This window comes from Molothrus aeneus, chromosome 5 (assembly GCF_037042795.1).
Source record: "Molothrus aeneus isolate 106 chromosome 5, BPBGC_Maene_1.0, whole genome shotgun sequence".
In the NCBI taxonomy this organism is placed as follows: domain Eukaryota; kingdom Metazoa; phylum Chordata; class Aves; order Passeriformes; family Icteridae; genus Molothrus; species Molothrus aeneus.
In genome coordinates this window covers 22,083,312-22,110,505 of record NC_089650.1, presented here as the reverse complement: position 1 = coordinate 22,110,505, position 27,194 = coordinate 22,083,312, and positions in this window count along the sequence as shown.

The window sequence follows — 27,194 nt, the reverse complement described above, 5'->3', positions numbered from 1 at the left end:
GGGGGTGTTAGAAGAGATGTTGAAGCAAAATGAGATGAGAAAGACAGAAACTAAATTGTCAGGGAGATTAAGAGAAAGATGCAGTGCCTGAAGCTATTTCAGCTTCTAAAGCACAAAGTTCGTGGGTAGCAGAGTCCCTTCTGCACTTTAGCCTTCTGGGCATGGACACCTCTCATGGGGTGAGGGACACATCCAGCTCCCTCTTGAGCCACACTGCAGGTCTGTGGGCTCCTGTGCTTTGATCTGCATGTCAAAAGCTCTGCACCACCTCCTCTATGACCAAAGGCTTTGTAATTTGCAGTGCATAAGCTTACCCTGATTCTGCTTCTCACCAGGCAGCACAAAGTGCTCTGTCAAGGGGTAGCCATGAGGTAATTCTCACTGTGCCCACTGAGGAATAGCAAGTAAGCACTACCCTAGCTGACTTTCAGCTGGTTGAACTGAAGCCACTGGGAGGGTTGGAAGGCATGAAGCCAAGAGCTGCCCAGGGGATGGACCCCATCCAGGGCCAGAGCCCTGTACCCTCCCCCAGTACACACCATGCCGCAGTCCTTCCTGCTGGTGGCAGGCTTAGGATCAGGGAGAATAGCCAGGCTGATGCACCACCTCTTCCCAGAGGAGAGGGTGCTCTCAGAGACTTGAGGGTCAGCACTAGGGAAGGCTGTGCCTCCTCAAGCTCTAAAAAAAGGACTTTGTTCCCGCTCAGCAATTTTTTCCCATCTGGGCTAAATCCACTCTTAGAAAGAGATAGCTCTATCTCCAGGGAAACAGGCTCTCTGCGCTCACAGGGACTCAGCCAGCTCCCCCTCTCCTTTTGCTGTGGGGTCACTCAGCAGCGAGGCTGAGGCACCACAGGGCATGGGGCTCATGGGGCCACCCCACGTCTGGAGCACAGGATGCGCCAAGCAGCATGTGCTGGTCTCTGTGCTGGAGCCACACAGCACCTTTGTGAACTTGCCCAGCTCTGGAGAGCTCACACAAAAGTGATTTCAGAGATTGACCATGCTCAGAAGTCTCTCATTACTGAGAGTGACTCGTGCAGTCTGCTTTGAATCTTCTTATTTGCCCAAAATAGCTTCATGTTCTCAGCACCAGTTTTCTTTGCAAAATTATTCACTGCCCTCCTTCCCACTACAGAGAGCCAGACATGTCCTGCTCACCAAGAAGTCCTCCCCAGCTGCACTACACCATCCCTGTCCCCCCTCACAATCACCCTCCCATCCTCTCCCCTTCTGGGTACTGCAAGTCCATGGGGTGCTTTGGGCAAGCTGGGGAGCCAAAACAGCTCAGAGGGAGTCAGGGTGACACAACAAGAGCAGAGCTCATTGCAGAGCCCCACAGACCCCTTTTCCAGTTAGCTCAGCCTAGTTATACCCTCCTCCCCATGCCTGCCTAATCTCTGGGCAAACAATTCATGTAATGGTGGAGGAAGGTTTCACCTAGCAGCTTTTGGTTTTCCCTTCTCTAGGATCAACCCTCAAATCTGAGACCCAAGGAAATTATCCCAGCAGCTACATTTTGGGGATCTGAGAGAACTGTTCTGCACTAGCATCTGAGCTAGAAAGAAACCAAGTCCACAAGAGTCTTGTGAGCTACAGTCCCCCTACCCATGCATGGACATGATAGCTCTCCTATGGGTACTGTCCCAAGTAACTCACCCTTCTCTGCTTTGGGGACCAATTTCCAAATCTGTGACCATTGCTTCCCCACTCAGAAGTAGAGACAGCCAACACACCCCACACTGTGTTGCAGGAGAGTTACACCCAGGTTTCCACACAGCCCTGCCATCAGCTCTGCCCTGCTGGGACCCCAGTCAAAGAGGAGCATGGACACATGGGCAGTGGACACGCTGCCTCTCCACCCCCCAGGCTCTGGGGCAGAGCACAGTGCAGGAGCTCAGCCCTGACACAATGCCTGCCCAGAGTTAGTTGCAGGATCTGTGCCTTATCTCGCCTCAGCATCTGAAAGCAGACTTTGGCTAAGTCCTACATGCTGCTATTTAAAGTAAGCCAATTTGTATTCATTCTGCTTGCTACATTCACCAGTTGTTCTGAATTGTGTTTGAAGCTGAAGGGAAGAGGAAATGTACAACAAGAAAAAATTATACACTGGTAAATTTTGTGCTAATCCCTTCTCCTCCCCTTATCGCTTCCCCTTTTTCTTGGGTTTCTTTTTGTTTTCTGTGTTTTATGTATTATTAGCTTTAGCATAATTTTGACTGAGAAAATACGTAGCTGATAGGATGGACTAATTACACTACCTAGAAGAATTAATCACACCATCTGTGACTGACAGTGGAGCCTGACTTGTTGCTTCCTGGTAGATGGAACTACACCACCAGCTGCCCCGAATATTTCCCTGTAGAAGGCAAAAGAGGAATTACTGTCGGAAGCATCATTTAAAAGCCATTACTTCTCTTTTTGAGCAATTTAACGCCATTGGGTGACCTAGCCTGGCTGGCCGAGTCAGGGATGAGACTCATTTGCCTTCCCTTGTGATCTTTCTACCGATATTTCTACACATATCCTGGCCCTCTGTCACTAGCAGTTACGGGGCTCAGTCAATCCTAAGAGCTAGAATGGGGCCATTTTCAAGGCAAGTGGTACAGTGTGGTTAATGCCCCTAGAGCTACCCTCTTCCTCTACCTCTTCACATCTCCTGGAACCACCTCTCTGGATAAACCCATCCATGAGCTGGAGCCAGGCTTTGTCTGCAGGTTGGCACAGCCTAAACATGTTTTGGGGGTTGCACTAACAGTGTGATGGTCAGGATCATCATAGGACATCCAGCACCCTGACTCTGTCCAGTGTTCTCACAGAGACTCCCAAGATCAGCGTCTGCTGTTATTCACCAACTATGGGTGGGATGGGAGGGCAGGCCATTCCCTCAGCATTCACTGTGCATGGAAAAGAAGCAAACACACCTCAGGGGAAGCAGGGACCTGGAGGCAGTGAGATTTTTCCTTCCTGGAAAGACTGCATCTCTTACATGTTCACCCACAGAGTCCCATCTACCTGCTGCTGCCCTGCCATCCACAATGGACTCTGGCTGCAGCCATGAAAGGACCGTGGCAACTTTGGTGTCTGTAGCCAGCTGAGGATGTGTCCTGGTTTATATTCTGGCTGACAATAGGCCTGCTGAAGATTGTGATGGCTGAATGTGGGTGATGGAAGATCTGTGCAGATGCACAGACTTGAATGTGTGTTTTCAGCTAAGGGAGAGGAGTCGTGCCCACATGGGTCAGGAAATTTTAAGCAGTCATGCTTTAAGGTAGCTGTTCCTGCCCTTTTTGCCTCCATCTCTGCTGCAGTTCTTTTCCTCCCACTCGTCTTTTAAGCCCACTCAATTTACACAGGGTAAGCTGCAGTTATGTTAGAGCAAACCTCCTGCTTGCATAAACACATTCCTAAGCAAAATTCAGCAAACAACTGTACATATACCCCCTTGCTATTGTTTGGGAGGCACACATTACATGGACAAAAAATCCCACTCTCCGGCCCTTGATCCCTATTTTTAATTAGGGTTCTGGTTTCTCTCAGTGCTGAACAACTTAGTGCAGTGATCCTTAGCCTGAGAAACCTGAATTCTTCTCCAGATAATCAAGGAAGAGCTCGAGAGATCCACTAAAACCTTATGATTGCCTGACTCCGTTTCTGCCCTGGGTCTTGAACAGCATCCAAACCATACATGGGTTAAACCTTGGCTTAGGTTGCAAGATGTGGCTGGGGTGTGTATTCTATTGCCATCTGTGAGAGGTGGGGCAGTTTTCTTCTGTTAATTTGGCCACCTGTTAAAACCAAGTGGGGCAGTTTTCTTTATCTCTTCCATGACCCATCTTCCCTCTGGGAAGATATCTTCTGTTAATGGGCCATTGAGTGTCCCTGCATGACTGATAAAATTACATCATCCCATTGTGAGATGCTCCACCCAGGAGGAGGAGACAAGCATTCCTACCTGGATATAATCTGAGATTTTGGAACACCAGAGACAGCCTTTTCCCACGGGATTCCCAGAGGAGCAGCTGTCTTCTCCACTGGATTCCCAGAGGAAGACCAGGCCCATCTACACCACCACTGGACCTTCAGAGGAAAACTCCTCTGAAGTAGGGCCCACCCTTCTACAGGATCACTGCTCCAACAGAACCACACCTGCCACCGCAGGAGGACTGCAGCCACCATTTAATCAGATTGCTACCAACACCCTGACCAACAGGGCATCAGGTCATACTCTGATTCTGTCAGTAGTTGGGTTTTTTGGTTACTATTGCATTTGTATTTTTAATTTTCCTAGTAAAGAACTGTTATTCCTATTCCCATATCTTTGCCTGAGAGCCACTTAATTTCAAAATTATAATAATTTGGAGGGAGGGGGTTTACATTTTCCATTTCAAGTGAAGCTCCTGCCTTCCTTAACAGACACCTGTCTTTTCAAACCAAGAAAAGGCTGTAGGAAACACACACTAGCAGGACACAGACAGACCCTGGGAAATTCCCAAGTGCTCACAGTGGAGGTGAGCTTTATCTTGGAACTGATATTGGGAAAGGTCTGTGATGGCAACAAAGGACTGTCAGTACACAAAGATGCTCTGGCCTTAACCTGTAGGCAGGATGTTGAGAACAGCCCACAGCTCTCTAAAGGGCTTTTTTAAAATCATGAAATTCCTTGGTGTGTGCTGAAATACCAAGGTACTAGCCCTGCACTGCCAGAGCAAGGACTCATGTCTGGCTTATAACAAACATTTGCACAGCTGCATTTCACATGTGACAAACTTCCTGAAATCTTTCTCTTATGAAAACTACATAATTTGGTGGGTTTTCTTTCTTCCTCCCCAGGTAATCCTTGTGCTCATTCTCATTGAATGAAATTCTCCACCTCCAACTTGGGAGTGCTTGTTTTTGCAGCCTATGGCCGCTCCCAACTCCAAGGACATGCCACCAGTTTCTCTTGGAATGACTATTTTCTGCATCTTGCCAAGTTCTGTATATGTGGGTGAAGGGTGGAAAAAGAGCAGGCTGGAGTAGAGCTGGAGAGCCGAAAGGAGATGTGGCAGCAGAGGAAGGAACAATAAGCCAGAGAGGGTCTAAAGAAAGGGTAAAGGATGTCTGATTCGGGGGAACAGTCACTGGGGAACAACAGGAAAAATCTGGGGAACAACAACAGCAATGCAATGAGTGAGCAAAAGGAGAGAGCTAAGGAGGAGCAGATGTACAGAGAAATGACAGGTAGACGCCAGTCTGCTGTTTGCAATTCTGGAAATAGTGATGGGGTGAAGGATTTGGACCTGATACAGGATATTCAGGCACATGTTTTTCAAGAAGCTGTTCCTGCATTTCAGCTGAGTATTTCTGTGACATTGAAATGTCACTTTATTTCTTTATACCTTCACTTACTTACCTGTCATTTAGAGGTAGTGATAATATTTCAATCACAAGAGCATGGGTATACTTAAGCAAAAAGCTTCAAGATCGTGGGTGAAACTGCAAAGTATTGTCACACTCAGATCTCACACATGTACAGACATGCTCAAATGACCTTGTACATTGATATCTACATGTATGTAGATTCAAATATATCACAAAGATATGTATGCCTTATTTATTTAGGCCAAGCTGACATTTCATGGTTGCCTAGTTACCAGAGAACAATAATGAGAATCTGCTTAGTATATATTGCATGATGAAGGGAAGGGAGAGGGCAGATGGGTATCATGTCAGACACAACCACTTGTCAGGTAGGTTAGCCCTTTTCCTGGGAAACACAGAGAAAGGCAAAAGAGATCAGAGCTGGAAGGAATTCAGAGAGGAAAGCAATAAGCTGGGACAGGAGGTATGTGTGGTTCTCAGAATTCCCATGGCACATCTGGGAGCGTGAAGCAAAGCTCAGGTCACTGGAAGCTGTGAAATGTTCCTTACTTTCATGACATATTCCAAGTCTCAAGTTAAACAGACGTTGGGAACATCATAAGTGGTTACAAAATTTGCCTTTACTTACACCAGATCTCTACCTTCCTCCACACCAGTACTGGTACCCTTTCCTCAAAACAAATGCCTTTGCTTACTGTAAGGAAGAAGGAGGTTTTGCTGAACAAAAAAAAAAAAAAAAAAAAAAAAGCACAAAAAAGTGCATTATTCCCTTCCAACTGAATTAATTTTCTCCACTGGAGCTCCCAACCATTTCAAAATTTGCTTGGCCTGATTTTGTAAACTCATGGAGGAGCCTTAAGGTTCAGAAACTCATCTGACTGTTTCATTTCATGCTAATGGTAGTCTGTGTAAATTTTCTGATGGAAAAAATCTTTTTCAGATTGGCATCTTGTGTTGCCAGATATCATACAAGCCCAGAAAGCCTAATGAGGGAGCTTGAATTCATCCCAGGACACCCTGAGAGTGGTTTATGGTTCAACATTCCCTTCAGAATATAGATTCTGGAGTTCAACCTTCCCTGAAGGCACTTCTGATAGCAGACAAAGAGGTTAAGACAAAATTAAAGATACAGTATATTTGCCACTATCCATGTATTAAAAATAGACTTGCTAAGCTTAGAGACAAAAAAAAAACAGGCTTTTGCTATAGTTAAGCTGCCAGAACTTCACTCTCTGCATTATCCAGCTTAAAAGATGCTAGAACACAGTCCTGGTACTAAGGATCCAAATCTAGGCAAGACCCTGTCCTGGGTATTTCTCAGACACATACTGGATATGTTACTTACCTTAAATACATAGCTCGCTCACAAAGTTCCACTGAGAGTTAAGGCTTCTTTCCATACTCCTCAATTTCCAAGAACTCCCTATGACTCATAACATTAATATTTAATCAAGCTATGTTAACATTTCTTCCAAATGATTATTGACTGTCCTAACTTTAGAGATGCTGTTGTTGTCCCTTGATCATATCTAGGAACAACTCCTGACAAGATAGTTAAAAACCTCTTTGCTGGTGAAGTTAAATACCAATGTTGAACTTGGCTCCAAACAAGCCATTTTAATGCTCTTAAAGAAATATTGCTACGGCTGTCAAAGCATATGTCTGGTACTGGACCCAAAGGACCACCCAGCCCAGTGCTCTGAATACAGCCAAGAACCAGCAAAGGTTTAAGAAAAGACAGTGTAAATATACAGCGATCCTTCTCCCACTGTATTCTCCCAGCAGCCAGATATCTGGGGCTGAGAGTTTCCTGAGCCAAAGATCACATCTGCTTCAATGAATTTAGTAGATCTTAATGGCCTTTTTTTTTTTTCCATAAATGTGTCAAGATGCTTTTAGAACTATTTATAATTTTGCCCTTCACACCATCCAGTGAATTCCACAATTTATGCATGCACCAGATGAAAAAAAGTGCCTCTTTTTGATTTTGACTGATGAATTTACTGGGGATTCCTACTCTTCATATTAAGAGAAAACAGTAATTTCCTACCCATCTCTGTGATCCTCCTAGACCCCTGTCATGCCCTACTCAGATATGTTTTTTCCAGGCTCAAAGTCCTAACACCCTACCAAATAAAAGGGAGGGTTTGAGTTTTGCTGCCTTATGAACTGAGATACTGAAAAGCATGCAGAAGTGTAGAAAATTATATGTTTATGGTATGAAGTAGATTTACATTATACAAACATACCAATGAGATTAGTACATGCAGTCCATTGCAGGCTCTTGATGAAGATAGGAGAGAAAGGCAAACAATCAGCCCTGGGGAGAACAGTGCTTGGGACAAATCATGCTTGCCCACTATGGAAGGATGTTGTTACATCAGAGCAGAAAAAGCAAACATTTCTTCATAATTCAAACCAGTTTCAGCTCAAATAATCTGATCCCAGAATCAGCTATACTGCCACAGACATCAGATATCTGGTGTATTTCTATCCAGCCAATTACAAAGCCTGTTACACATAAGGCTGGATAAAGTGGCTCTGGTTGCCTAGAATCTGATCTAAATTACAGCTCCAGCAAATTTTAGATCAAACTTAACTGAGAAAGTTTTTAAACTACCTTGAATTTTGGAGGCATATTCTCCAGGTCTGGAGTTTGGGTTTTTATTGTACTCATATACCCAGATAAGTACAAAATACTGCTTTTTAATCCCCTCTGCAGGACAAAAGTCACCTCACCAACCAACCTTCTGGGATGTGCCATAAATCATGCTGAGAGCCAAGTGCACAACATAGAGGAACTAAAGAAACTACAGCAGAAAGGCAAAGACCTGAAAATGTCCACTGGCAAATTACAACTGAACTTCACTTCCTAGCCTCTATCCTCAAAGGCTGTGGCAACTAAAGCTTGTGAGATATTGAAATGACCCTTGACTATTACTGTCTACCTACTTAGCAAGGCTTATTTACTTCATGTTCATCATGCAATCTGAAATCATCCAATAATAACTATTCTAAATAAGTCAACCACGTTTTCATATTTAATGTACATACTGTAGCTAAATAAAACCACTTTTGAGGGGTAAATAATTGCAGAGGAAGAGAAAAATTCAAGAGCGTAGGCTATGAAGATGCACTTTCAGCTGAAATTTTTTAACAAGCAATTAGTTGAGGCAGAAAAGCAGGAAAACTGTTCTTATATGGCTAAACCAACACTAGAGGAGGGTTTCACACTAACTGTGGTAGGTAAGTAGAAGAAAGCAAGGTGGCATATGAGGGAGGGGTCGGTAGGGGGTTATGGTCCAAAAAAATACAAGAGGCAAGAGCAAGGAACCTGAACCATAAAGTTGCCTCAGGCTGAGTCTGGGGGCAAGTCCTTTAAATTCCTCTGTTGAACAGATTTTGCATTTATAGTGGGAGGGTAGAACTTACAAATGGGTACTGTAAGGATTAATAGAGTGAAGACATTTAGGAATGTAAGTGCAGTACAACCAGCCTCAAAGAGTGAAAAAAAACAGGAGCTGGACTCCAGAAAAGTCACTACAAGGTCTTCACATTTTTCCCTCTGGAAAAGCTGCTGTGTTTGAGCAGTCTTTGGAGCACTCGATTCCCAGCTCCCCAGCATGTAACATTCACAGAGTCACCAGCATTCCCAAAAGCAGATGGTGACTCTGGATCACCTCTGCAGTGAGTCTGGCCCCTTAGAGATGCAGAAAATCCAGCTCCTCCCCACAAGTGTCAGTAATTCCCTCTGCTCCACACACCTCCTCGTGCTCAGGACCAGCAGTGAATTATTAACTTCTGAGCCCCACCTCTCCTGATGCTGTCCCAGCTCACAGGAGTTACTTTCTACTCCTCTTCCTTATTCCTTTGCCCACCTCTACTGAGATTCCTCTTTGCTCTATGACCCCTAGCACAGCCTACCACACAGGTTCCAGTGAATCAAGGTGGAATAGGATGGGGTGAAACTACACAACCTCAGCAGCATTCAAGACTTCCTGATTCCTCCTTGCCTAGGGGAGAGAAGGGCTTGGAATCTCACCTTTTCCCTTTTCCACACCTACAATGCTAAAAGTGAGTGGAGTAAAATGAAGTCAACCCATTTTACCTGAAGGTGACAAGGGAGGAGCACTGCACAGAATATCTGTTCCCTCTACTGTGTGCCCACAGGAGGTCCACTGTCCTTCCTCACAGTTTAAAAACAGTTTCCCAGTCTTTTTCAGAATCCACCAAAAAACAGTAGCCACCTCCTCAATGAAACTAGGATCACAGTTGAGAGCTATGAACTGTCCTCTGGCATATAGTGTGAGGTGATAAAGGGATCTTTTTCAACCAGACCAGCCAGGTGGGCAGGCTAGGCAAGGCCAGAAAAGGGTGTGAAATAATGAAACAGTGCAAAAATCACCCCCTGAATCACACAGGAATTGCTCCACTGGAGAGGGGAGCAAACCTGGAGGAAGATGTGGCGATGACAAAGAGGATCTGAATTTTAAAAGTAAGGGTTTTTCTGAAAGTACAATTGAGACCATTGGTACGTGCAGGCCACACACGTTATCCTATATGTAATGACACCACCTTGGGGTTTCTTCCCACAGAAACAGCCCGGCCTGGATTTGGCCAGCAGTGGAGCATGAGGAAACAAAGCAGGAACTGTGTTGGTGGCTCTGCAGACAGCGCTCTGTCACCAGAGACAGCTCTGGATGAGCACGTCCCTGAAAGACTGTATCTGAGGATGCTGTCTGCCAGATGGCCACAAATTCTTCCGAAGGCTTTGGAGTTTGTCATGATTTCATCCTTTTTTAGGACTATGAAGCCCTGCCTCATGCAAAATGAGGCTTTGCCTGCTTTAAGCAGTGGTGAGGCAGTGCATCCAAGAACTCCCAGAATAGGAGACTGATGTTTCCATCCAGCATTTGCAGGTAACTCTGCTCATACCAAGGGCAGCTGCCACACACTCCTATTTCAAGTGGGGATGAAGCATGTCTCCCCAGGTAGTGAGAAATATGTCCTGTGGAAGGGCAGGCTGGGTCAGGGAAATGGTCAGTTCAGGAAACGACTTGGAAGCAGTGGTTTGTAAAGCCAGAGTGGTCTAGGACCATGTCTGATGTCAGGGGAGAAGTACACCACCAAAGCAATTTGACGTGCAAGGGACCAGAACTGATAAAGAGGAAAAAGAAAGGAGGAGATCAAGTGGAAATAGGAGGATGTTGAGAGGCAGAAAAAAACAGCAGATGAGATGGAAAATGCAAGCTGGATAAACACTATTCTATCCCCGCTCCTTACTGAGCAAAAGCACTTTGAAAGTAAGTCATTATTATTATTATTATTAGGAACATAAAGAAATAATCCCACTTTTGCTCTATCATCTGTCTGTTTGGCTGAGAAATGTCAGATGCTCAGGGAGGGGAGGAGGAAAGGTTGACATCAGACCGCATCCATTTGTAAAATTGTATCTGCCAGTTTCCAGAGGCTGCAATCTCCAGTTAATACCAGGAGTGAATGTGAAAGGTTAGACAGAGGGGAGCTGGGGGTGGAGGAATGATGATTTTCAGTTCTCCCCAGCAATTCTTGGCATCAAAGCCAGCACTTGATAACGAATTGACTCAGTCACTAACTCACATAGGCTCCCTCTCTAGTAATGGACTCCAGTCTCATTAGCAAATACAATTGACAGTAAAAATAAACACACTTGCACCCTCCCCCTCGTGTGCTGCTGACACAGGCTTGATTGACAGATCTCACAAGTACATCAATGAAAGGAGAGGACAGCTGCTGTTATCAGCCAGCTTGAACACGGAATGGAGCTAATAATAATATCTTACTTTTACACAGTTTCTTTCTGTCACGATCCAAAACGCCATAGAAAACAGAGCAGTCTAGCAAGCTCTGAATGGTTTGCAGTAAGTAATTTTGAGAAGGAACTTCTCTGTTCAGTTGCTCAAAGGAGTCATATTTTAAATTTATTAATTTTCTGCCATCACTGACAGTGAACAATACCCAGAGTTAACAGCCTAGAAAAGAGAACAACAAAAAGCATCCAGGCTTTGTTTTGTTTGCAAAATAAACAAATCTCAAACAGTTCCTTTGGTTCTGAAGCATGACTGCACATACCTAGGCCTCATCCTAGTGATGAAGTATTCTGGCAAGCCTCAGGAAAAATTTTCAAAGACATTATGCCTGAGTTATCTGAGAATGAAAGGGGGAAAAGATGGAAGAAAGTGTCTTTACAGACTTTAAACAAATAATTAATCGGATCTCTTTGCACTACTGAAGTGCAAGTAGTTGAGCTTACACTTCGGTAAGGAGTTATCATTACACCAGATCATAATGAAGAAAAAAATATTAATTGTTGCAGAAGTGTGTCCAGGCATTAACAATGTACACATGCAGTAACACCACAACATTATGCACAGAACATGCCTAGCAGTCTGCAATGGCAGATGCAGTTTTATACAGAAGCAAAGACTTCCCATCAAAGATTATACATTGCAAAAATTCCAGCAAAGAGCCATTATGCATATACTCCACAGGCTGTGTCTGAAGGCACTATTTAGAACAAGAGCCATATGCAAGTCTCCCAGCATGCAGTGTTCAGTATGCATTATCCCACTTCACACCACTCACTGCACAGATCCTCCTGCCTGAACTGTCAGCTGTAATCTCACCAAAAAGGGCAAGAGAGTTGAACCCTTTTTTCCTCATGCTTAATATCATGGAGTCTGGAGAGCAGTTTCACTCTTTGGTGAGAAGGTTTCTGACAAGGCCCCACATTTTCCACAGCAGCAGAATTTTCTATGGAATACATTTTATTTCCTCTTAAACTGCAGCATTGCATTCTTCAGGTAATACCATTCTACTCTAAAGAAGAAATCTAAAAATAAAGAAACCTTAAAATACCAAGAAGATGTAATCTGATGCCATGCTGCCCTCCTGAATCCACAATCAGCACAGAAGCACCCTTTTCCATTCTCCTCCAGGGAGGTCTTATGCCTGAGCTAGTTCTGTGGCTCTTCGGTACATGTGAGAAAGGCATAAAATCTTCCCTTTTCCTTACTGGCACCTAATGCTAATTAAAACAAAATTATTAGCTCTATTATGTTCCCTGTAATAGAGAAAAGAGATGAACAAACCAGGGGTTCCTTAGACCCAGTACAGGCAGTGGCTGACTTACCAAACCCCAAGCTACCATCGCTTCTCTCATTGCCTTCCCCAGCAGCTGGTTCAGCAGTGAACAGCAACCAGTACAAAAACTCATTTCACATTGAAAAGAGAGATGCTGTGCAAAACATTTTAATTTTATATGTAAATACCTTTTCTTTTTTTAAAGAATTCTTCTACAAATTGTACATGCTATGCAAAGTAAGGAGTTTTCTAGTAGCATTAAGACCCAGTCACTGAGTCATGAGTTTTGTTTCTAGCAGCTGGATGGCAAAGCCATCTCAGATGTGGTTCCTCCAAATAATCCAGCCTGGCTGGTTCTTGCCCAGTCACTTCTTATCTCTTCTGCTTACCTGGCACACTCCATCTACTGCCATATGTTTCCCAGCAATGCTTCTATACAGTAATCTGTGGACATCAGCTTGTGGACTGGAAGAAAAGGGCATCACACTCAGCTCAGCTAAACTGGCAGCAATGAGTAGTGTTAGGGACTGGAGGTTGCCAAAATCTCAGTCCCTTAGAGGCTGAAGATAGGATTTTCTGCATAGATGAAGGTCCTGAGGAAGTAGAGAAAAAGTGAAAGGGCTTCTTCAGGAATGAGGAAGAAGAGGAAGGAAAAATGAACCAATCCCCACATATAAGTTCAAACCATCAAGAACACACCTATTCTTCATTTGATGTAGAGATGGAAAGCCACCATCTTTCGTTCCCAGGCTAACCATGACACCATGTTTTGCACAAAAGCCCATCTGTTGTTGATGCTCAGTGTGCTCGACGTTCTCTGTTCCCCTCCACCACATGCTGTTGCTGTGGGGTTCAATTCTTCTCTTCCCAAACCTCATTTGCTTTCTGCAGCCAACAAGCTGCAGCTCTGAATGACTCCTAAAGAGAACAGAAGACATGCAGTTTCTGATCTTGCTGATGGAAGAATTTGCTTTGTAACCTTTGCCTTTTTTATTCCAGCATACAGGAATTCCTCTGTGTACAAACACCCCCTTACTTTTGTACCAAATTGCCCCAGATTCTTGCTCCTCCTACTTCCTGTGTAGCATTCAGCACATCCTGCCTCCTGGGCCAGACCCTTCTGATAACATCAGGTGAATAGAATAGGAGAAGTTCTATAATAGAACATTTTGTTTATTTTAAATCTGTATTTATCATGCCAGTGTGTATCAGAGAAGATTTAATTAGCCAGTGAAGCTTGCCTTTGGTATGTTTTCATGAATACAGTAAGAGTTTTGAAGCATGACTTCAGGCTACTACCACAAACAAAGAAAACATACCATGAAATTAAGAAACATAATAATATACAAGAGAAGACACTTGGCTGCTGTTACACATTTCACTGAGAAATAGGCCACCACCAAACCTGGATCAAGCTGCCTAAATCTGGGGATATATTTTAATTCAGATCAAATTTTTGCGCTGCACTCTCAGTTAATTTCTGGAAAGCAGTTAATTGCACGTGAGCTGCTGCACAGGACCCTGGGCCAAAATGAGGAGAGAGAAGAAAGCATGAGCAACTAAATAAATGGCGCTGATGTGACACATTAACGAAACCCCAAGGTTGTTTTGCATTATTTTGATAGCAAGGGCTCCAACAAGACCGCTGTGCCAGCCACGACAACACCAGAGCACAGCACGACCCTGCCCATGTTTCTGCCATGCTCCCTTTATGGGTCTGCAAGATCTGAAGCAGTCTCACCCAGCAGCACAGCTCTTCAGAGCATAGTTAGGTCCTGCTGGTGTCAACGATGTGGTACAGCCAAGTAAATACTAAGAGTCAGCATCAAGAGTCAAAGCTGACCTAAGCAGCTGCAGAATGGCATCCTTGGGATATCCACGCCACCTCCCAGTGAAGGAGGTGCTCAGGTCTTCTCTGGTATCCCTTTGACCCAATTCTAACTCCATCACACATGTCTTGCCTGGCCTTCTCTGATGAGCAGAAGTTAAATGATACATTTGACTTTGCAGGTATGTCATAAAGATTCATTATTTATAATTTATATTTCCCTGTATGTACTGCTGTGTGATGCCATTTATTATCTTTCAGTCCTCCATTCATGTTCAGAGGAGAAATCAAATACAAACCCCCTATTTCAGACTACCCAGAGGAAAACTGTCCAGCCCAAATTTCTAGAAACTGCTTTCAATTTTATCTACCATGATTTCTAGATAATAGACTTTTTCTCCCTAGTTTCAGAAATGCTGAAAACATGCAACCTGAAGGAGCAGCACTACATCAGGAATCTTTATCAGGCATGGTTCTGCTGGCAAATTCCTTACAGCTTTACTGTGCTTGCAGCACCCATTAATGCATGACTGTCTTCCCCATTACCACTTCTACATAGCACAGAGTGAGGAAGAAAATAGCACCTGCCAGCAGACACCTGGGGTTTGCATCCAGGTGTGAGCATCTGGGGCTCTTTCACGTGACGCGGGTTATGAGGAAGCAACATTTGGAGCATACGGATGAGGAGCAGTGTGGGAAGGTCTTACCAAAACTGGCTCTGTCACTTCAGGGCTGAACAGAAGATTTCATTCTCCAAGAGCTGCCAATCTAGTACTTTTCTGCCAGTGATAATATTTCCTAAGTTTAAAAATAAACTTAGTGAAGTATGTGCTACCTAACAATGTATGTCTCTTCAGTATCAGGAAAAAAAAAAAAAAGAAAAAAAACTACTGAAAATCAAGCACTCCAAACCCAAATCAGGTGTAGCCAAATTATAGCTTAATATGTTTCAGGTATTCCATTTAGAGCTTCTGATCTTTCAAGGAAATAGGTTTTCCCCACTGAGAAATGTATATGCAGTGAAATTAAAGCAACTTTAGCCCCCTGTGAACCAAAAGTAGGTTGGGCATCTATTTTAAATAATCACCCAAGTGTTAATTTTTCATGATGGAAAGAAGACCTGGGAAGAAAGGAATATTCTCTTCTTCTAACCCATATGTTCACCTCAAAACTACTGTCTTTGCTACTCAAACCTGGGGTATAATACAGCATAAAATCCAACTTGCTGCTGTTTGCCATCTTTAGAGACAGGGCAGAGCACAAGGTGGCCTGGGGAGTCCTCTTTGAATATTTGGGGCACCAACCAAGTGCTATCTAGCACGAGAGGAAAACAAGATACCAGGGTGAGGGGGAAAAACCCAGCATATGTACAAGCCTTGAAGCTCAGACCCTTCTTCCACCTGAAGTCCATCCTCCCTCTCCCCTTCCTCACTTGGGAGGCAGATCCTGAGGGAACGGTGGCATCCCAGGTGGCCACAGGGGCAGGGAGCTGTGTCTCAGCTGGTGTGGGACTTCTGCTGCCACCCCACAATGGCCCTCCATGAAAAGAGGAAAAAATAAATCCACAGGCAAAGAAGGAAGGCAAGTGCTGCTAAGTGGCTCATTGGTTTCTATGGCAACTGGCTCCGCTCTACTCCAGCTGCTTACCCCACAGTCCCTCTGTCACCCTATTTTTATCTGAGAAATCAAAGAAAAAGGAAAAGTGGTGGAGGTTTGGGGAGGAGAGAGTTTGGAAATCTTCTTGGGTTTTGCAGAGAGAAGGTTAATACGCATGCAGCCATGTCTTGCTTTTAATCACAAGTTAAATCCTCTGTGGGGAGGCTTCCTATGGGATTCCTCAGACTCCGTGCACTGTCAGATCCCACATTTGCCACTATCATGAAGAAGCATGCAAGAAAGGCAGCCCAGCCATGCCCTCCTAAGAATGAGAAGCAGCTAGGCTGTGAATTTGACCTAGGCATTGACACCAAAAAGCACAAGAAGAATCTTCTACTAGGGAAAAAACTCCCCTCCCACAACCCAACACAATGAAGTGATGGAAGTCAAGACACCAATATTTTAATAGCTCTTTGGTCTGAAAAGTTATTTCCTTTTTATTAAAACAATGTTGAATCTGTCCATGATCCCTCTATCCTGCATGGTGCCAGAAAATCCTCACAATAAATGCAACATGTTTTGCTCAAATATCTCATTAAGGGAAGAGCCAGGACCACATTTACCTGGGCTGTGCCGAGACTAAGCTTTAGTTCATGGATTTTGGTGTTGGAGACTTTGATGTTGAGCTTCAATATATCTGCTGGTAAATATAGAAGATATTGTAGCTTGCAGTTTCAGTAAGGATTGGTGTGTTAACTAAAGCATGGAGCCCTGGCCCTCTTCTGATTGACTACAGAATCACCAGATCAAAGAATATGCTGAGTTGGAAGGGGCCCACCAGGATCATCAGGTCCCTGGCCCTGCACAGCACCATCCCCAGGAATCACACCCTGTGCCTCAGGGCATTGCCCAAAACTTCTTGAGCTCTGTCAGGCTGGTGCTGTGACCACTTCCCTGGGGAGCTGTTCCAGTGCCCAGACACCCTCTGGGTGAAAAATCATTTCCTGATATCCAACCTAAACCTTCCCTGACACAACTTCAGGCCTGGGTTCCCTTGGGTCCTGCCACTGGTCACTACCTGCCTTTCTGAAATAAATGTGCCCAAACACTGTGAGATACAACTATTTTGACAGATATTTCTAGCTTCACTCCCCTCCTTCTCCCTAGAAATTCCAGAAGTTTTATAACAAAATGTTGCAACTGTCCTCCAAATAATGATGCTTAAATTCCAAAGAAGGCAGATTGACGCCATAAACATCTATATTCACTTTTTCCATTTCAACTGGCATGACATTTGATGCTTACATCCACACTGTTCCTGCTAACAGCACTGTGGAAGTCTACCTTTGCACCACACATTTTCACTGGCTGCCACAAGAAGGGATATTGATCTGTGTATCTCTGCTCACACAGCAAGGCTTTCCATTTTGGAGCTGTGATATTGTCGTACTAAGAGGACAAGGAAAAGATCAATGATTTCTAACAATGATCACTTTTAAGAGGAAGAGCATTGGTAAAATGCCTTACTAGTCCAAGTATCGCATTTGCAGTCTCTGCAATAAGTTCTGTATCCTGGCAGGCATTAACTCCATTGCTTTTGATAAGAGCAGCATATTGGGAAAGAATCACCCACTTTAGAAATGTTACTGACTATAGCATGTGATGGTATATACTTTATATAGAGCAGGTTGCAGCCTTACAAAACTGTAAGAAGTGCCAGGGCCCTAGGAAGGCTGGGGGCTCCACAGGGACATCCCTACAGCCCTGCTAAGAAGCAGAGCATCTGGAAGGCACCAGGGGCAGCCCCATCCCATGGCATCAGGTACCTCTGTGGAGCAGCAGGGCCATGGCTGGGCAGGGCAGAGCTGTGGGGAGCTGGAGAGCATCCCTGCTGCAGCCTCACTGCACAGAGGCTGATGGCTCTGGGACCTGGGCAGAGTGGAAGAAGCCCTGAGAAATGCTGGGCAAGGACAGTCAGGGTTGTTGGTGCCCCCCTTGAGAGGCCTTGAGAAGAAGTTGTACAAGGTATCTCAAGAAACATTTCAAACATTTGAATTGCTAGGAATTTGGAAGCTGGCTTACTCCATAAAGCTACTGGGATTTTTTACTTCCATCTGTGGCCCCCAGAACATACAGTGGCAACATACCTCATGGTTTATTCACCACTGTGTGAAGCAGCCAGGTACTGCAATTGCCAATTTTTCTCCAAATGGCCCTCTGTTAGTTTCTGGAAAGGCAGGAAGAAAAGGTGCTCCCAACAAGACCTCTTCTGATACATGTTACTTCAAACATTGTGATCAAGTCCCTTCTGAATGTATTTAATTTCTTGAAGCCACTACCAAGCTCATCCTGCCAGGGAACCTTGTAAAATGCATTATCAAAATCTTCTCTGGCACGAAACAACACATTCACCCTATAACCCTCCTGCACCTCTGCACAGTCTGGGGGACTGTCAGGATGAAAACACACACAAGAAAGCAGAGAGGACTCAGGACTACAAATCTTTGTTTGACAGCCTTGGAAAATGAGAGGCTCCTGAGAACAAGACAAGGACAGAAAGAAACATACAGAAGACTGAAGCACACAATCAGGACTCTTCTGCCAGGATATTTGCTGGAGGTGGCCTCTGGGCAGCCCAAAAGAGATGCACAGGAGAAGAGATCCTTTGCAGTGAGGGGCACTGAAAGCAGAAGCAGAGGTGACCTGAAGGGAAGCAGCAAGGCATGCTTACAAAGCCTTCAGTTCACAGGATGGACAGCAGCCTCTGCTGGGTGGGGATGGACAACCTCACGTGCTGAGCAATAAATGAAAGGGTGAGTGACTCCTTTTAAAAGGGGTAATCAAGGGCAGAAGTGAAAATAATCAAATGTGCATCTGCACTTGCCTCTGCAGGTTTGGTAGAGAGGTGGAAGCTCTTTGACTGCCAGACAAGTGGCTTTACTGAGGAACAGTGTCCCATTTGCAAAATTGGAGGCTATGATTCCTGACCTTCTTTGCAGAGCATTTTCATAACTACAGATGGAAATAACCAGCCCTAGGTGGTGATTCTGATCATCATTTATTCTGCTTTCTGACAAGAGGAGTGTACAAGCACTTTGAGATGAAATGTGTCTGCACATTTAATATTAATTTATGGAAAGTACTCATGTGCAGTCTTGACATTTGTTTTCCACATATAATAGCAACAGGAAACTCAAGCCTTTGAATGTTTATAAGAAATGAGCACACATGCAAACAATGCTGACAGAAGATGATTTTCTTTACTATCTGAATATTTTCACTTCTTTTGCATTTCTCATTTGTCCTTATTCAGCACATTTTAACCTGCAAATGTTATCCTCAAAGGTCATAGGGAACTCAGATTGTCAAATAAAGCTGAGGCACTGTAAAGATTGTACTTGGTAACACAGACTGAAACTGATAGAGATATGTGTAGAGAAATCTTACAGAGGTCTGACCATAGTGTAAAGTCTGACAAAAGAATCCTCCACTCATCAAGGGGGACCCTTAGCCCTATCCACCATAAACTAGAAGACCCAAGTTAAAAAGGAAAAGCCATATTAATTATGAAACATGAATTGACTCCATGGAATAGTCTCTCATATCTGTACTTCCAGATAGTCCGTGGCAGCAGGGTAACACAAAATACTTTAGTCTGGCTGACACAGCCTAAAACTCAGTACTGACTCCTTCACTGAACTGCCAGGACTGTCCACAAAAACATGTAGAGCAGCTGCAAATCTTATTTGCTCTGCAGAGCCCTTGGATAAATCCCTCCTTAGAGTAGTCCTCAGGATGACTGAGCTACAAAGCTGGTGGGTGCCAGTGACCACTCCAACACCTGCTGTCTCACTAATGATCTCAAATCCCTCATCCTCCAAGGAAGCAAGATACATCAAAAATAGAGAGAGAGGAGACTCTCTCCTGAAGAGGGAAATAAGCTTTTCTGAGTGTCCCATCCAGCAGTTCAGGGGAGTACTAAAGGGAAGAAAGGTGAAAATCAGACAAACAGCTTTTGTTCCTTTTTTGTAAGAACTGCTAAGCTATTTTGCATTAAAGAGATGTTCCTTTGTTAAGGGTAACTCCGTAGCTATCAGATCTCTTTTAGCAATGTCATACATGGATGTTTATCATCTGCTGTCCAAGCTCAGTCTCCTTGATATCAAGCAAGAGTGACTTGTAGGTCCTAGTCCAGGTGTTGTGCCATTTGTGTGCTTTGCATTCTGGGCACAGAAAGAGAGGAACTGAATCTTGAGGCTCTTTGTTTTCTCATCAGTTGTTTTAATGAAGCAGAATAATTCCATTACTCTATACAGAGGGAACAGGCAGTCTGTCTTGTCCTTCTGAGGTCTGTTTCTGGTTCATAATTTGCAGTGGTGATCTTGAAAAAGCTGGCATAGTTTACAACCAGGCACTCTTCAGAAAGGAGATATATCACTGAGAATTACTTGTTTATCAGGTCACTCTCCCCATCATCCAGTGCAAAAGGCCTGCAAGGTAATTTTCATTCCACCTGGTGTCCTAAATCCATGTCACTCTGATGTTTGCAGTAAAGGAGTTAATTCATTTTATTTGCATCCTTAAAACTCCAGCCACACCTTGGTACCCAGCGACCCTGGTTGCCTTGGCTGCAAAGAGATGACAGGGGCATGTCAGGATCTTGTGCCAGCAAAAGAAGCAGCAATAGAATGAAAAAGGGAGAAGGATGCTGTGCTACACAAGACATCCAGGAAAGACATTATGCAGGTTACTAGAAACATACTGCAAGAGAAGCAGACTTCCAGGTATTTTTTCAGAGACTGGCAGTTTCTGAAACATCACAGGATGATGATGTTGTGACTACTTCAGTACTTCAGCATCTCCACCAGGAAACAGTTCACAAGGTGCTTACACTGAAAAGCAGTAAACAGCTGGCTGGAAGTTAGAATTGCACAGCAGCAATGGTCCACAGGAGAGATCCAAACACCAAGAACAAGCATGCACTGGCAGCATTTGAAACACATGAGCAACTGTGGCTCACCCCTTAATGCAGGCTTTCAACTGGATCAGTGAATACTCAGTTCAGACAAGTGATGGAATAACACACATCCTGACAAATTTGGCAGACACTAGACTTCTTTAAGGACATTGATGCACCCTGATCTGTTTTTCCTGCCCCACACTGCACAGGCACATCCGTTGCTCCTTATGGTCCGTGTTAATGGATCATCAAAGGTTTTTCTCTCTGTGTATTGCTTTGAGACACCTTTGCAGCAAATTACATGGCATCATTCAGCAAGAGGCAAAGGTCACACATCCAGCTGTGAAGTGGGCCGATAACATCATACTGTGTGGTTCCTAAAACCAGCTGCAATAATGGGGATAATGTAAGGGACTGACATAATGGCAATCTGACGATTTAGTGTTGCTATGCAACTTGAGTTGGGAACAGACTTTTGCAGTTGCTTCTTAGTTGTCCATTGAATGCTCACTGACAGTGTCTGGCAACATTCCCCACTCATCATTTTACCTAAAGCAGCAAGAATTCATGTGCAGCTTTTGTGCCAAGGTGCCCTCTTCAAGCCACTACTGTAAGCAAACTGAGATGCAGACACTTGCAATGCTTTTTCCAACCTGAATGAGATTCCTGTTTTGCTACATACTCACATAAATGACTACATAGCTTCACACACATTTCTCTTTCCTCTGATTCATTGCAGATCTTTCCCTTTTCCCTCCTTTCTCACCTTAAGGTCATCATGAAAATGACCTTCTTGTCAAAGAAGAGCACTGTCTTTGGAAGCTTTTCCCTGGCCATGTCACAGCTATTATCACACCAGTTCACACAGTTTTATAACTTTGTAAATGTGATTCCTTCAGACCTTTTTATCTTTCTCCCAGCTGTTTTCTCAGACTCATACAAAGTGGGAATAGATACAATACTTTCTCCATCTTGTTTCATTATTCTGCCCTGAAAGTGCCTTGACCTGTCTTGAAACTGACCAGTTCTAAAACCCCCAAGCAATGATGCCTTCAGCCCTTTCCATGGGACTCTGAAAGACTGACAAAACTCAGTGGTTAAGGAAGCTGACCTGCTCATCTCCCTTGCTGAAACCTGACTGCTCCTAGTTACATCTCCTTGTGCCACCCTCAAAAACCTGCCCTTGCATCCTGGTATCACCAGTACGCTGAGGTGATGGCTATTCTGCATCATGAGTAATTCACTCCCTATGATCCTTTGTTATCACTTCCCAGACCTCTGTGAATTTGTTGCTTTTCTGTGAATTCCTGTGCTTTCCACAATCTGTTTTGTGGTGTTGCTTGTGTGATGTTTAATAGCCGCAGCTCGGAGTTGGCTGCATTTCAGTGGTAGGAGGGGGAACACAGGGAACTGTGAACTGAAACTCTGTATAATGTTGCTGGAGATGAGAACAAGTAAGGGAGTGTTTGCTATGCACGCTATCTCCAGAAAAACATCTTTGCAAATGTGTATCTGTGCAGGCATTGTGGAGATAGGGATTACGTTATGCAGAGGGGAAGAGGAGCTGACTGACAGTAGAGATTTGCAGTCCATATTGATGTTTCACAATTGTGCATCTGTCTGCAGAACAGCCATGAAGCTCTTGAAGTCGTTGCACTAAAAAAAAAAGAAAAAATAAGGAAAGATAAATCAATAATTTCACTCACTCTTTTACCACAGCTTTATCACAAAGGGTGAAGGAGGAGTGTGTCATAACAGCTCATACTAGTGCGAAAATTTTAATCGAAACAGTCTTCAACCAGAATAAACCACTTTGATAAAATCAACATTTTTCAAAGAATTCTAAGTACAAATGAAAAATCCCTATGTAAAAGGAGGCTGAAACAAAAATTTCAATATTGAAAAGTTTGCCTTAGGGAAAAAAATGACAGATTTTTTTTCAAATTAAAATACTATTTTTTAAAGCAACCTTTTCTTAACATATTTTTCTGATTCTGTTGTTTTTATGTTCTTCAGTTAATAATGAGAGACATTGATGTGTTCAATATCCTGCTATTAGCCTGGAATCAGGTTTCCAGGATATTAAAAACAATTGGTCCCTAACTAGTACCCAGAACATTTCTATTTCAGAGTGCAAAAATTTAAATTGTTTCATTCAGCACAGACTAATAAAGCTGCTATTGCTTTTGATAGCAAGCTCATTACTTCGTAGAAAAACCACTTGTTTTGAATATAAAATATCACCTGTACTAAATTATATAACAACATTTAATTATTATATTCATGGTATGTTATGTTACTGGTAGGATTGCATAACGTGGCCTCATATGAGACTTGATTTGGCATAACTTAACTCTGCATTTCAACTGATATGTGAAACGATACCAAAACTTCACTAATTTTTAAAATAAAATATCAGTTATTTTTCTAAAAGCATCTAATAAAAATGTTCATAATTTTTAGTTTCTAGGAATACACTGAAAACCATATTTTTATCACTGAAAGTAGCAAGATGCCTTGAAATCATAAACTTTGACATTTCTCTCAAATGAACATTTCAAGTTTCCTCTGGCTCTCACTTAACCTGTGATTCATTCTTTGCACTAACTCTAAATCTCCCTATTTGGAATAGTTTTCAGATTGGAGGCCTTGTCAAAAGCAATCATCATAAATTCAGCATGCACTTTATCGTAGCTGGTTCTACCAGCATTTGTTGCAAGATAGAGCAGCTCATCAGTACTCACTTTCATCCCAATATTAATTCTTTCCTATGCACTCACAGGGATCTCAAAATTATCCCCATCAGAATATATAAATGAGGATAAAAATAAATCAAGATAAATTACATCAGTCTTGCCACCCAACCACACCCAAGAACACAGAGGATTTCAAGGCTCCCACCACAGCCCTGCTCACAAGATCCTGTTGCAGGGGGGACCCGGGATGGGACTGACACTTCTCCTCCATTCCTCTGCTCACCCCATGGCGCATCAGAAGAGCTTGGACTTCCCTTTCTAGCATGTCAAGGCAAGAAGAAAAGAAAAAGCTCTCCCTTCTGAAAGCACAAGTCCTCTTCTTCCTGCCGTCAGCAGCTGCAGTGGAACTGCAACCCAAGGCTTCCACCTAGTGTCTGTCTGCCGGCCAGCTCGGCACAGCAGCTGCTGCAAGACTGGGGCACCAGGGCTGCCCTGCAGCCCGCAGCAAGAGCAAAGCCTTGGCTTATTTTTGAGGTGGGAATATTTTCCTTACAATACAAAACCAAACCTCCGTTCATTATGGACCACCCAGGCTGTCACCTAGAACTAACCAGCTTCTGGTTTACATGTGGAAAGTAAGATTGTGTGCTCGAATCCAAGGCTCTGGGTGGATCCAACAGAAAAGAGGAGGAGAAGCTTGTTGAATTACGTAGGACCACTCTCACATGCCCAAGGATATTTTCTTAACCTTTCTCTGGTGCTGACTTGCCTTCAGGGTAAGCCCACAAGAAAACTGAGTGACTTCCTAACATTTCAATTCTACTAATTAAGAGATACTTAAAAATTAGGCACGGCCTTTAGAATTGATATGTGATAGACAGGCACATTTCTTCCACTTGTGTTTGACTCCTTCCTCCACCTTCATTTCACATCAAGATGATGGCTGTTCTGCATCATGAGTATCATTCCCTGTGATCCTTTTTTTTTTTCCCACTTCCCAGGCAACCTTTGCAGACTTGGTGGGACTTTAATCCGAACAAAGAATGAAGGACCTTATCAACAATTGGTTTTGCCTATCCCTTTCTCCATCCTATGAAAAGACAGTGTATTTGCTGTTGGACTTTGATTTCCTTAAGGGCATCTAAAGCAGTACAATCTTGGTGGCTGTTGAAGCAGCACCCTTTGTGTGTTGTCACCCTCATACAGTGACCTGATGTGAAAGTGTCTTCTACCTTCTCTAATAAGTCCAGTTTTTAAAAATCTCTAGTGGAGGTGTTTCCAAGACCTTTCACAAAAGGTGAGAAGCATTTTAAAATGCTTCTCTTGATCTCTCTGCTTCAGCTTCCTTGGAACAAGTTTCCTTGTGCTTTGGTTTATGTAAGCTAGAGGCTGTGTTCTCCCTCCAACACCTGCTATTAGTCATTTGGGCAAGTGGGTGTGTATATGTAGATCCATACATACACCCATTCACAAGAAAACTCTGTTAAGAGGAGCTCAGACCTTACAACAGGGCCCCAGAGCTTTTTAGAATACGTAGTCACACTTGGAAACTGGAGTCACTGAAAGCCAGAAAAACTCACCAAGCCATGAAACCTGATCCAGCTGCCTCAGCATTCCAGTATCCCACTGCTCTCACCTAAAAAAGCCCATATTCCTTCAGCTTCCCAGCTGCCTACTCTTTTTATGATGTGCATGAAATTCAGGGTATTTTCTATGGGGTTAGAAGACCATTTTAGCTGAATCAGTCTGTGTGCAATGTAAACGTAAACAGGAAAGGAGAAGCCGCTGACGGAAGAAATGGTTGGAGCTGATGCACACACGTTACCCCTTGGGGATGATGAAGGACTGTGCAACACAGACACAGCATCCTGCCACACAAGACCAGCAGACTGTCATGTGGGAGCTCCACCACAGTACTGGTAGGAGCTATAGGGTGAATACAGAGAGTATATTTCATTGACGTCACTCACCAGCATTCCTTAGAACAGGGCTAAGCACAATTGCAAGAAGAACTGCCTCCAAGCTATTCTATTTATATTCCTACCAGAGCTACCATTGGTACAGTCATCCTGCTGCTGAAATCCTGACCCTGTCGTTACCAGTGTAGCCACAGACCAGAGGAGATCATTTTGGATCTTTTCAGAATTTGGCATGTCTTAATACCAGCAAAAGCAGCATTGGCAGGGGGTGGAGTGTGCTATTTGCACAGGACCTGCGTCAGGATTGGCATTCAGTGAATAGCAAGACATATGAAGGCATTTTATCCCAATATAGAGAATAACGCATCTTCCTCTGCGTTGCTGGTGGTAACTTTGGCAGTCCAAGGAACAATGGTAATTGCTTGTTACTGTGGAAACAAGACCTCCAGAAATAACACTAATGAGCCAGCAGGGTCGTGGGAGAAACACAAGCATACTGTCTCCTGCAAACATACATGATTTGGCTGCACAGAGGAGCTGGAGCTCTGGGGAAAGGAGCAATTTATTTGAATGCAACAGGCACCCAGCACAACCTCCATTCATCCCCCAAGCCAGTCTGAGCCTGCAAATAATTTAAGCTACTTGAAAAAATGTTCAGATAATTTTGGAAATCATAGCTTTTCACCCTCCTCCCTGCCTTACATTTTGGGGAAGGTGACTGGGAGATCCTCCCTCCTTTGGAGGGAGCCATTTTGTGCAATACCCCTGATAGGAAGATGTCTCCAAAAATCTCTCTATGAAAAACATGTTCTTACAAATTTCCCTACCCAATTCTGCAGATGCAAGGATGTCAGTAATCTGGGAGATGGGTCTAGAAGCATGTGAATGGCAAGGTCCTTCTCCTAGTAACAGTCTGTTTGTGATCCACCACCACTCCAACTTAAACAAGACAAAAGGAGGAGTGTGCAGAGCAGAAGAGGGGAAAGAAAGTAGGAGACACCAAGAGCCTCAGCATGTGCCTTTTCCCCCTTTCATGCTGTGTTGCTCTTGACAAAAAGAGGAGAAGACAGTGAAAAGGAAGGGAGATGGTGGATGGTAACCTCTGAACACGGGTATTTTTTGTGCTCCATATTCTTTTGCCTTGTAAAATCCCCAAAATGATGCTTTCTGCCCCCAGTCCCTACTGGAACAGCAGCATGGTTTGTGGCTGCATATTAATAGTCAGCTCAGCCTCATGTGCTAGATGCCAGGAAGTGGACCTAGTGCTCAAACTGCCCTGAAGGGTCATTCCTTCTGCCTGCCAGTGGCTCTGAGGCTGTTAAACTTGATCTTCCTACTAAAGGTGTCATACTTCAGATTAGCAGATGGTCTCAAAGGAGCAAAGAGAGGCACTGAAGCCAGAGGTAGCCTGGGCCAGACAACACTTTCAAACACATCCTGCCTTAACATGAAGGAATGTTTTTGATTGCTCCACCCTACAGGGGAAAGATAAGAGGATGTAAACATCAGTCACAGGGAGAAGAAAGGCATACTCAGATGACAGGGCCCTTTCTACAGGTGGCTCCTGTGGCAGGCCAGGAGTTTCTCAAAAAGCAAATAAACAGGTAGGGTCACCACTTTGCTTGTTATTGCACTCCCTTGAATAATTTTTATTCACTGGTTTTTTATTCTATACCAAGAAGCCTCAGATAAAATCAAGGCCCTCCTGCA